This window comes from Saccostrea cucullata, unplaced genomic scaffold (assembly GCF_032062105.1).
Source record: "Saccostrea cucullata isolate Sc308-1 unplaced genomic scaffold, CSIRO_AGI_Scuc_v1 ctg1611, whole genome shotgun sequence".
NCBI lineage: Eukaryota > Metazoa > Mollusca > Bivalvia > Ostreida > Ostreidae > Saccostrea > Saccostrea cuccullata.
In genome coordinates this window covers 137,939-151,735 of record NW_026921053.1, presented here as the reverse complement: position 1 = coordinate 151,735, position 13,797 = coordinate 137,939, and the positions used below count along the sequence as shown (strand labels likewise).

The 13,797-nt window shown below is 29.8% G+C and overlaps 1 long non-coding RNA gene across 1 annotated transcript; it reads right to left on the bottom strand.

Annotated features, from left to right (window-relative positions):
- Positions 1-4,508: 4,508 nt before the first annotated feature.
- On the bottom strand, positions 4,509-8,247 carry LOC134259076 (uncharacterized). Its single transcript, XR_009990274.1, has 3 exons — positions 8,166-8,247; positions 5,652-5,814; positions 4,509-4,926 (listed from the first exon to the last, which is right to left on the bottom strand). It is a non-coding gene; the product is annotated as an uncharacterized LOC134259076 (long non-coding RNA).
- Positions 8,248-13,797: the final 5,550 nt, after the last annotated feature.

The window sequence follows — 13,797 nt, the reverse complement described above, 5'->3', positions numbered from 1 at the left end:
CATTGAAGTTTATAAACTTGTTATTTATTTCTTAAGTGTTCACTGTTTATTTGTGTATATTTAGTAAATCATGCTCTGTATTAAAATATTACCGTGCCGTATGTTTGAATGCTTTCTTTATTTTTTTTTTCACAATCGAAGATGTAATTATTGATAAAGGCACAGATTTCAGAGCAAAAAGGTCATATTACATGTACTGTGGAGCCAAAATATTATTATATTGACCCCCATTTTTTGATTTGATTTTTAATAATTGAGCTATGTGTGTAGAAACTAAAAATATGCTTGACCAAAAAGTTTAAGATTTTAAATGTCAGTAGCCAACGTCGCTAAAAAGATAATTTAGCATTAGAAATAAACGGATATGAATCAATTCCCTTTATATATTGTGTTTTGTTAGCAAACTGAGTAAAGAATGAGTGCATTTGATGCAAGCAATTGCACTTAATTTCTCTACAAAGATATTGTGAGCAATTAGTCCTCATTAATATTCGTTTCAAAATAAAGACAACGATACCATAAAAACATGAATAATACAAATGTATGACGTTAGAATGAAACGTTAATGTATAATTTGCAAAATTCTCTTTAACATCTTTTTAATCATTGTGTTTTATTTAACACTTTTTAAAAGAGAATGACTGCGTTTCATGTAAGCATCCATTTCTATTGAAGTTTTTTTTAAAAATGTGTTAATGAGCAATCAGCCTTCATAAACAAAGGGGTTAAAACATAAACTAATAACATTTTTATTGCTCGTAAACGTAAGTACTAGAACTAGCAAATCAACGAAACAATTAGAAAAAAATTTAACTTCTCATGTAGTGTACTTTTCGGAAAGTTTAGAATTCTAAAGCTTTAAAAAATCCCAAATATCAGTCATTCATTGACATTATTTGCTCGAGTGCCGAATATAGAAAGATAATGTGATGTTACTGAGAATTCTTCCACTTTTTACGTATGGAATATTTCTGAGACTTGTTCTTAAATTTGGTAATGCAGTGCCTTCATTACTAAACCCTTGACACTCAAGATACTTAAGGTCTACATTAAAGTTTTATAGCATGTGTAGGTTTAAGTGGAAGGAGTACATCCTAGGAATATGTAATCAAAGTCGTTATAAGGACCACTTTTCCAGTTTGTAAAGATGGGTAGACAATACCAAGCATTTTTGGTACCTAACATTATCAAAATATTTTTTTTAGTTATTCTGATACCAAACACTGTGTGCTTTTTTCTATACAAAAAAATAATATCACATCCACTTCAGTTCGAAGTGGGTGTTTTTATCGAAGATAATGTTCATTTTCCATAGATCCACCCCAAAAGTTTTATTAACAATTAGAGTTTTTTCCCCCGAATCCACTTCTGTTAACTCCTTTTAACCCCTTTTCATTCAGAGATTTAATATATGAGGTTGGTGCAAATTTAAACGACAATTTTTTTTTAAAGATCTATTTTATACATTAACTGTTTTTTTCAAACTCATGAACTACTCATCTATTTTATACATATGTATTTTTTGTTATTTATTCGGTGAGCGCATTTTCACCATCCACGCCTAGAACATCAGTTTCAACTTCATCAGATTTTGGCAACACTCCTATACATGTTCCTGTCCTTTCGATGCATATGATTGCTATGCTTGGTACTAGCGTAATTAAGCAGCGCATTATTGGTGGGCAATGTATTGATTTGACCACGTTATTCAAATAAAAATTGGATACAAATAAAAAAAAAAGTTATTAATAGTATGGGTCAAATAATTTCTGTTTCTGGAAAAGATATTAACTCAACAAAACTGAATTTATTTTCGCAAAGATTTCACCTTCTATCACGATTTCAATTATACATTTTGAAATAAAATCATTTACCCTACTCTCTTACGTAAGTAATTTAGTTTGGTCATATCGACTATGTGATAAATGCATAAAATGCGTACAATATGGAGGCCATAACCAATTTTCTATAACAAAGAAAAAACTGGATCACATTAAAATGAAATTGACTGAAATTGTTGTTTGATGAACAATTTAAAATCTAATATAAATATAATGAAAAATTGGTTCTAACTAAATATTCATCATCATATTTTGACAGAAAATATAAACCGCAAAAAGATATCTATCAACTTTTAGTCTAGGGTAAATATAAAAAAAAAATGACTTAATTTTACACTGTTGCAATGATAAAAAGTTAACAAGTATATAATCATTGAATAGAGAAACAAGTTTTTTAATAATTAGAAAATTTATTAACTGGTACATAGTAAATCTTCAATCATGTTTTTCGTCAACACTTCATAAATAATGGCATCAACCTATAAAGAAGTTTATCTGTTAATATAAATTTGTTATCTGTTGTTGATTTGATATAAGCATTGACCTTACAATGATATTGCTTTATTGTAACAATTTGAATTAGGAAAATTGTGTGACTGTATAATCATGTTAATACATGCTTTATTCGATTAAAATGTCAAATAATATTGTTTTTCAGAAAATGATTTTTAACATCAGATTTTTTTACACATCTTAATTAGCAATATTTTTACCTAAAAGTGAATACTTTGTGGCATGATCAAGTTAAATCTCTCTCTCTCTCTCTCTCTCTCTCTCTCTCTCTCTCTCTCTCTCTCTCTCTCTCTCTCTAAATTTACCTGTTTTCATGATCTACACCATTCCAAACATTCGACCTTATTTTTCCTACAGCAGTACCACTCATCATCTGGACCTGCGGACCTGCTCTCTTGTGCTTCCAATTGCACTACACTGTACACTCCCATTGTTGTGAAGACAAGACTCAGAACAAGCACAGCAATAAACCTTAACAGCTTCATCTAATAAATAAACATATATTAAAAGAATTACATGTATTAAACCAGCAATAAAGATAACCATAATATAACTTTCTTACGAGAAATTATTTTTTTTAAATTACAAGCAATGATAAACTATTTGAGAACTCTTTCTGAAAATGCCAAAGACAACAAATAATGGTATGTAAAAATATCAACAACAAAAAAACTTCGTAGAATAAAAGTTAAATTTTTGAATTTCCATACCTTGCTTTTTCTGTTAGCTGTCAACTTTTAGGATATTTATTTTATTTAAACAGTTGAGTTTTTATATACAATTATATAAATGTGGAACGCATTTGATAGAGTGCTTGCGTAACATATGCGAAAAATAATTATGATTCTAACTCGTTTTTGCAATGACTAACTAATATGTGTTAAGTTAAACCTTTTCCCGATAGCAATTTAATCAAAATTGTAAACACATAATTACATTAATATTGGTAAAAAAAAATGAAAAAAAAATACGGACATTATTAATGAAACATCTGTTAAAAAATTGTCATATACGAATGCAATTTGGCGTTGTCAGGGCCTATTTAATGCAACTTCTTGATTTCCTGAGGTTATCTTATGATTCAACAATACTGATCTAAATTAAATTGTACTTGTGGATAATTTTTTTAATAAAAAAAATGAACTGATTTCTGAAGCAGTGTTCCCAACATGTAAAGGTAGTGCTGTTTTGAAGTTTTCTTCAGACTCTTTTTCTGTGTTGAATAATTAACATTTGCAAATGATAATGTGTATGTTAATTATATGTGCTAATTAAAATAAACCATATCAACAGTGTTCGGGAAATTAAAAACACATAAGGAATAAACAGAGAACTTATGTACATCAGTAAAGTCTACTTTCTCGCCCAAACCTCATCAAATTGGATTAAAGATGTAGGTCTACGCAGAAATCTTTTTGGAAAAAATATGATTAGGCTATATATATATTTCTATATATATATAAATTGTATAAAAATTTTATATATATTTATTATATATATATATATATATAGTATATCATTACTGTGGTTTCTCTTTCACATTGATGTCATGATGTGGCCGTGATGAAGTTTTTCGTAACTTCTATGGTCGATATAATGACCTTGTCAGCAAATAAAATTCATCATTGAGTCAAATACTGACTGATGTTTTTCATACTACTTGTTAGTCCATTATTTATACACTGAATTGACGACGAACTTTTCCGTTATTTCCTGATCATGACAAGAGAGACATGGCGTATGTGAAATAATGCTTACTCCTAACACCTGATCTCATCTAATGTTTCGGAGGCCCGTGTTTGCTCTGCTTTTATTTTGTATTGTTTTATGGACTTTGAGATTGAATACTGTTCGTTATCTCCATATTCTTCCTTCCCTGATTTTGTTTAGCCCAACATTTCTTCCTGAATTGAAACATATCAAAATAAAACATTATTCAAGGTCAAAACTCCATAAAACAATACAAAAATGGAGCAGAGCAAACACGGACCTTTAAAGCATTTGAGGTAGGATCTAAAGCCATTGAGGAGTGAGCATCCCCTGCCGACTGGTCACGCATGCCGTGTGCTCCTGACTTTTAAGAAATACCCTTCAAATCTAATTAAGTTTCCCTCTCATTGAAAGAAGGATCAACTCTCAATTTCAACAAAGTCATAATCTTTTATTTACAGCCAGCTATGCATAGTTATAATGAGGAAGTGTGTCTCTTTCAAGATTTTGAATTCCATGTCTTCTCTCTCAGGGGTTCTGGTGTTAGAGCGGGGCTATAACGGTCATAAAGTGAAACTGCATTAATACCTTAAAAATCTCCTCTGCTTCTGGGTATTAAATAATTGACTTTTGGGTGCATAGAAATAATAAGAAAGGATGCCTCTTTCAAAATTGTGAATTTCATGGCCGTAGGGTCAGGGGTTCTTTTGATCTGCCTCAATCTTAGATTAAATTTTTGAACAGAAAATACATGTATAAAATCTGTTAGCATCCGAAATAGTGTATTGACTAGTCATTTTTTATTGAAACAGTAATCCAGCATATTTTCTTCTTTCCTTCATATCTGATTACCACAGAACAGCTGTAAATATATAAAATGAATAACTGAAGGATACATAACACAATTAACCAAAAAAAGTATGGATTGATATATTTTTTGACTGATCTTGAGAAGAATTGACATTACTAAATAAATAGATTCCAAACTATAATAATTGTAAGTTTCCTTTGCTATTTGCATGTGCGACATTTTTTTTTTTTTTTTTTTTTGCAGTTCTATATATCCAAATTTTGCGTTTACCGGTACTGTTAACATTGGGATACAATCTTGTAACTTTCCTCACTTTACCTGGTAACATTATTCAGGTAATGGTAAATTATTTGAATATAAATCTATAAGAAATAATGCTATATATAAAAAGTTTGTAAAATCATATATATATATATATATATATATATATATATATATATATATATATATATATATATATATATATATATATATATATATATATATATATATAATAAGTAATACCTCTCACTGGCAGACTATTTAAAAGAGACAGAGAACCCATGCCCAAATTCTGTGTCCAAAATATACATGAATAAGATTTAATAAATCATTTTTGGTGTGGCTTTGAACCCCACCCTGACTCCAAACTGGTCGGACCTACTTTTCAAGATTCACGGATTCGTCACTGATGAATTATGAAACAATTTTGAGTTTTATCAAAATGTGTGTAATATTCAACAGATCCTTTTTTGGATGATTGAAAAGCATTTTAAGAACAAATTTCAAGAAGTTACCTATTTAAGGCCTGCACCATTCCAAACAATCACCATATCGATCTTTACGACAACAATACCAGCTATTTGTATCTGTTACTCCTGCATTTGGCATTCCCATGACCCCAATTATAGCAACCAGAAAAAGTAATGCGATTATTCTGATTATGCTGTACAACTCCATCTAAGAAACAAAACAAAGTCCAAATAGTTTAATTTAACACATTATAAGGAAATCAATTAATTCACGAAAAGCAAATTGAATATAAAGAAAAAAAATATTTTAATTTTAGTTGTTACACGTCATTTGGTTGGATAAAAGATTTAGTTCATATCGTAAAACATATGTTGCCTACGTCATGCAGTATGAGTTACGTCAAAAACGCTTTCTCCGCTTGACGTTACTTTAAAACTATACACAATTTGAAGTCATTAGAGATGTTGAGATCTTAAACGTGTACGCGCACCTGTACGTGTGCCTGTATTTTGACGTACACGTACATGTTTTTGTACTTTGTCTGTTGAGATTTTAATGTAACAGTACATGTACACCGCAATCGTTGTCTTTGTTCTTACTATTTTAAAGTTTTGTGACGCAAGTTTGATTTGAATTAGTAAGCAAAACAAGATGAAAATAAGTGCTTGTGAAAGTAAACATCCTAAATAATAGTTAACGACTACAATTTCATACATGAATTGACTTGTGACATGGCCTAGCGAGTTTTTCTTTGAAGTCAAGCATACTGTACCTGCGATACAGAACACTTTTTGTGGATGTTTCTTATGCTAGTGAGCAGAAACTGTACTGAGGTAAATTAAGAATAAAATCTTACAACGCAAAGTTATTAGTGTCGAGTTCAAAAAAAAATTACAACAGAGGATGAGGGGCAGTTCACAACTTTGACATCCTCCCCAACCCCCAACCCCCCCCCCCCCAAAAAAAAAAACCCAAAACGGAAAATCGTATTTCGTGGGGGTAGATTAATTTATAATCAACCAATACACTACATGTATGTGCATGATATCGTTTCTAACTTGTTGATGAATTAAAAAGCGTAAGTATACAAGTTAACCAAAAATAATGTAGGAAAGCTAAAAAGAAAAAAACTCAAAGGAGGGTGAGATAGGAGCATCAGTAAATTCTGGATCTATTTTTGGTTATTCTACATTTTTATTAAAACATGAATGTGAAATCCCCTTACTTTTCTTTCATCTGTTTGTTTCAGTTTTGTATATGACGACCAATGAAGGACATTGTCAGACATTACTCTCAGAATACGATCTCCAAAGCATTTTTTTAATATTAACATGATTCTTATATATCAAAATGTTTTGCATTAAATCGTAGCTTATTTTTTTGATTGTCACCAAAAGCTGAATTAAAACTGAGAAATAAAAACCCTAAATAAAAATCTAAATTTTTGGAAAACAAATTATATAATGCATCTCATAATTCTAAAAATTTAAAAATGAAACCTTCACGTCCACCTTACTCGGTGTTTCGGTTGCGAGTGCTTAAAATGGGTTACTTATTCAACCTTCTGCAAAATCATCTTATGATTGAGAGATATGTACCCAAATCCGCATATAAATTAGTGAAGCCATTCGAGAGGTCATGCCACATGTCATTAAGAATACTTGCATCCTACTGTACAGAAAAACTTAGCAGTTAGGTAATCAAAGTATCGCTGAAGCCCCAAATTAATCAATTTTAGTGGAAAACCCGTATCTACAAGTTTTTTTTAATGTTTAGATTCCAGTTAATATTTATAGGGAAATCTTGATGTCACTAAAATTGATGACGGAAACACACAAATTGAAATATTTCAGCAATGCATTTTCTAATTGCAATTATTGGTGAAAAATCGTCTTTAAATTGTCTAAACTCAGGCAGTTTACGCTTTTTTACAAGTGTTTCGCGGTTTATAAAACGTAAAGTGACCCAAGTTATGTTATATCATATAACATAGGTTAATGTACCTTCCATCCTTAAACGTTTTGTCAAAATAGAGTAATCATTTGATCTGTTTTCAAAATGGTTTCGAACATATAACAATTAAGAGGGATTTGCGGTGTGGGGTAAAAAAATATTTTGCCAACTGACTGTGTTTCGCTACAATGTATTTGTTGCACGAGCATTTGTTTCGGTATTAAAGTCTTCAGACACAGCATACTAATGACTAATACATGTAACATGACTGAGTAATCACTATATTATGAGTAAAAAATATTACTGAAAGAAGTATCTGTGATTGGTTAAGAATTCAGAATTTGAATAGCTTTTAGAAGTTTTAAGAAAAAAAAATATTTAAAAGAAATTATAAACGGTTCATTCTAGATACGCTGTATTACTTTTCTACAAAACGTAAAAATACTGGGTACACGAGTAAAATATCGGAGTCTTTCTTATTTTAACAAAATTGACATTTCTATGGAATTCTTTTTCATTATATACATTCAATTACATCTGAGAAGCTACACATTTGAAATGAGAAGAAATATAAATTTACATGATTTCAAAATTTGACTACATACCTCAATTATTAGATATCCTTAATCATTGGATACTTCAGCATTATATGAATTCAATCAATACCTGCTCTTTATATACCATTTAATTTCATGATTATTTCAAAATTGTTTTGTTAAGTTGTTGATAAATTAATTATCATAATGTACTACTTTTTATCATTTAACCTTTCAAGTGGCATGCTTGATGTGATGTAAATGATGTAACAACAAAGGATGGTAACAGTCAAATGTTGAATTAAGTGCTCGATCTAAGTGACACCACGGCAGTTAGAAATTGTCGCAAACTGTTAGCAAATATATAAATTGACAATTTGTGATATAATTACATAATTAATTAATGTCAGTAAAGGTTTTTCCAATCCAAACATTAGATGTTCATTGAATTATTTTTTTTCCTTTTGATGGCATCCTTTTTTATTTAACCTTTAATGCTTTTCATTTCCATAATGCATGTGCTAGTTTACATGCACGTGTTTTGTTTCGAAGTGCATTTGAAATTCTATGAACAGAACCTTTTTCTTTTGTTTAAGGAATATGAATTAACTTAAATCTTTCTTCTTTTTTGTAATTTTATCCATTCCTTCTTTTAATTTCTGCACACGCTTTTATAAAACATTTACATCAAAAATTGGCATTTTTCATGGCCCTGAGTGCCGATTTTGCAGCCCTTCACCGGCAATGGTGACGTTATATCAAAATATATGTATGAAGGGATCAATCAATCAATCTTTCTTTCGATTTCTGCACACACTTTCAGAAAACATTTACATTAAAAATTCATTTATCGAATTCAATAAATTCTGTATGAAGGGTCCCACCTCATTGGAGGACATCCACATCACCCATTGAACCACACTGGATTGTTGGGCTTATTAATTGTCAAAAGAAAGACCTTCTTGTGTCACGGATCCCAAATTTCGTCTGATAAATCGAACGACTCAGCATATTTAAATGAGAAAAAACTATTTTTATTTGCAAAATATATTAGAATGAAATACAAAATTTATTATCTTATCATTTATTGTCATACAATCAAAACTTTACGCGTTATCCGAGCAGAAAATTGCGTGATTGTGGGATAAAGGTATTTGCGTTAAAATGTGTGACATTGGGGAAAGGGGTTAAACAAAAAGTTCCATTAAACGTTTACCATGATTCTAACATAAGTTTACATGTACTCCTAAAGGAGATTACTTTAGTTTTGGATCAGTATTAAACCTTGTTTAATATTTCAAGATTTAATTCAAAAGCTCATTATGTCAGGTTAATAATGGAGACGTTTAAGGCGAGGACAATCCCTCACTATGAAAAGAAAATCAAAATAATTCTTAATTCTTAAAGTACATTAAATTACATTTTTGTTTCTTCCGAAATCATATTATCAATGTAATCTTTTAGCCATTTGCTTCTACTTTTTTAATAACTTACTGATAAATAATGTATATTTTTTCATAGTCATATGTACGTAATCATATTAGTGCCACTTTGACATCTTCTTTATTTTTCATTTTCCACATTTTAAAATTTGCTCTTGAATCTGTCAATTTTACACTTTTGAATAAATGTTAAATTTCAAGATTAATGTATAAAATGTACAAATAAAAATGTAAAAATTGCAGATTAAAGTGTGAATTTAACAGTTCATGTAAGTGAAAACTTTACAGGTTCAAGTATAGAAAATAAAAATATGAATCAAAATGGCAAGAATACGCTTTTGTACATAGGTTTTAAAGTATGTAATAAGAAAAAAATCACACAATTCGAACTCTCTTCAGAGCTTCCTTTCAGACTCAAATCGTGAACCTCTGAGTCACGATTTTTATTTCTCCTTACGCCTCTTTAAATTTCAAAGCGTGAGACACAGTCTGGACTAAAATGTCTCGGACAAGTGTAAGTATCCATTTAACGGAGTCTAAATGTAAAAAGTGCATTTTTCGATTCATAGGCATTGTAGAGAAGAAACAATTGTTTTGGTTCATTTTAGATTTTCTTAGAAATAATATATTCACGATAACTGTGGTGGCGCGTGATTCACTTTTATTGTACGGATCGAATGCTGGTAGCGAAAACATTTAAGGAAGATTTTATATAAAAATTTGCTTGACGAATATTTAAATTTCAGTTCTACCTTTTTATGTTATTACACATTAGGTTATGGAGCTTGTTTGCTGTACTCGCTAATTTATTCAATAATCTCACAGTAACTGATTACTGTTTTTATTGAATAATATTTGAGACATCCCCGAATTATTTTTTTTTTCAAAATACGAATAACTTTTAAATTGCTTTTAATTTCTTTAATATAATTTTGAATTTATTAGATTTGAAGAAGTTTTATTTTTTTAGAAGTAACATTTAATTTTAAAAAATTTTGTATCTAATCGGTAATTTGTGTAGAGTAATAGTCTTTTATCGTTTCAAAATAATACCAACTTACCAGCAGTTTTTTTCTGTGCTTTTTTTTTAAAAACACAACTCTAAAATGATTAGAATCATTAAAAAAATAACTGAGACATTGAATGCATGCGCGAAAACAGGCAGTATTTTGTCCTGAATCAAATAAATGTACAGGTAGTTTTAATCATATTTGAATACGCAATAATAATGAAAAAAAAAACCTTTAGTTTCGGGAAATAATGAAAAATCGAGTCTTAAAATGTAGTCATACCTTGACAGTTAATTAAATCTGCGAAAAAGATATCTACATTTTTTTTAATTTAGGTAAAATGAAAAATTGAGACTCCATTCTTTCGCTGCTGAGATCGTGACAAGTTTAGTCATGAAAAAAGGAAAACTAAATTTATTGTATTTCAAAATGTATTAACTGACATGGTTTATCTTTGGTCTCATTTTTGTCGGCTGTTCATAATGTCATCAACCTAAAAAAGAAGTTTGTCATTTAGATATTTGTATATGATACATATATGTTATCTACATTTTATATGATATGTTATCTGTTGAAGTCTTATAATAGGTTTGACATTGCTAAAAAACTATGTGAAAGAGTAATTTTGCTGATGAACTTTGCATGTTTAATTACGTTACATGTAATGCATTTTTATTTGATATAAATGTCAGAAGAAATTGATTATTTTTTAAAATGTTAAAGATCAAATGTCCAAAATAAAATATTTGTTCCCCTAGCTGAAAAAGTGCAAATATTGTAGCACGGGAATGTAAAATCAAATAATCTCTTTCTCAGTCTTCTCATTGTATATCAAATTTACCTGAAGTTTCATTCCAAACATTCGACGCTATTTTTTCTACAACTGTTTGTTACAATACCACTCATCCTCTGGACCTGCAATCATGCTCTGTTCTGTTTGCACTTGTGCTACACTGAATTCTCCCATATTGGCGAAAACAAGACTCAAAACAAGTGCAGTTATAATCCTAAACAACTTCATCTGAATAATGAAAATATATTAAACGTTTTTATTGCAGGTATTATTTACAAGCAATGAAGAAAGAAATTGCAGGTAATATATTATATATAAATACGGGAAGTCTAACTAAAAAAAGATAAATAAAATAAGAAGGCAGGTTATAACAAACTACTTGAAAACACTTTCTATCTAAAAATGCCAACGAAAAAATATTGGGATGCAAAAAAATTGAAATAAGATAATCTGAATAGTATACTGTATTAAAGTTTAATTCTTTAATTTTCTTTACCTTGCTGTTTTCTCTCAGCCGTCCGATTTCAGGATATCTTTTTTAATAGTTAACGTAGTACATTTTGTATAAATATGCAATGTTTTTGATCGAGTACTTTCTTAACACATGCGAAAAATAATCAACTCGGTTTGACAATGAAAAATATGTGTTCTTGTTAAAACTTTTACCTGGAAGCAAATTAAAAGAGATTTTAAACGAAAATAATATTAATATTAGACAAAAAATTGAAGAAAAAAATTAAAGTAACATCTGTTTTAAAAATTGGCAGAAACAAATATGCAATTCGGTGCTATCTGAGTGTCATTTAATACAAATAATAGATTCCCTGTGTTAAGTTAATCATTCAGCATATTTCTTAACATCCATAATTATTATTCTGTTATTGTAGACGAGAATAAATAACCAAACTGACTTTCGAATGTAATAATTATATTGTTTTGAAATGATAATTCCTGGTTAAAGTTTAGAATTTATTCAAGTCCAAAAGTACAAAATCAAAATTCACTTTTTTAAACAAAAATTCCTAAAGTGAGAGTGAATTACAAATCAACTCAGGCACGTCTCATCTTTGACAACTCCTCCCACATTTCATAAATGAACCAATGAAACAAGTTGAAAGACAGTAGAAAAGTTTCGGGAAAAACTCAATGTCATTAATTTATAACACAGGAAACAATTTGAGTAAGCATAACAAATTCAAAGAAACACCAGTCTAAGATCTGACCATAAACCTGATAACAATTATGAGCTAATAGCATCGATACCGTGGGATGGAGAGAGAGATGTCAAGTTTGAGAAATTACAAACACGTGCAGCAGTGCTCTTTCTGAAGATCAAATAAAACAATTAATTTTCAATTACAAATTCCCAGTACATCAATTATAATATTTAAACAATACCTAAATCATAAGTACATCTAAGAAACAAACAAATTGTCTTTATCAAAAATATGAAATCATACGCATGTATATAACATCCGCCCCCTAAAAAATATTGGCATACAATTTTAAGCATTAAACGATAAAGACAATCATAAAATACGCACACAAAAGAAATGCTATACAAAACTAGAGGAGTTCTCGTTGCAAGCAACGAGTAGGTCTTCCGTTTGATTTTTGATACGATCATAAAACAACTTAAAATGAAAAAAAGTTTTCATATCAATTCCTCTAAATACGTTTAAGAGTGAAATCTGTAAATTTCAGACAACTTCCGGTCTTTATAATTCACTTCCGGTGTGACCGGAAGTACTAAAAATGACCCATAACTCCTCTCTGAGTGTGAAGGAATCATCCCTGATAATTTCGATGAAAAATGCTCATTTTTTGGACTACTTCCGGTTTTGAAAAAATAACTTCCGGTGGACATAATAATACTCGAGACACTCTATTTCTCTAAATAAGAAACATTTTAAAAAGAAAAAAATTAAATTTTTTATATTTTTAAACTACTTCCGGTGGACAACGGACGTGACGGCAACAAAAACTTTATACAAAATTCAAGAGAGCCTGTCACAATCTATCATCCCTGAAAGTTTCAAGACTCAATCTCAAACCGTTTTTGAGAACACTTCCGGACAAAATGACATTTTAAAAAAAGAAAATTGGCCGTATCTCGCGACCGGAAGTGACGACGGCAAAATAAAAAAAAAACGCCTTAAGTTCATATAATTTGCCATCATTGCTGAAAGTTTCATAAAGATATGTCAAGGCGTTCTCGAGAAATCACCTGCACAAAATCGGTAAGAAAAAAAATAATAATAACTAGAAACGATCTCGTTGCGAGCAACGAGTAGGTCTTCCGTCCGATTCTGAAAAATAACCCATAAAATCGAGCTGAAAATGGATTAAACATATTTTGGACACACTGGTAATTGAAACGGGTCACTAGCGTGAAAATTCAATACGCTTATCGATAACGCTATTTGAACAACTACTCTTACTTCACTTGTATGTAC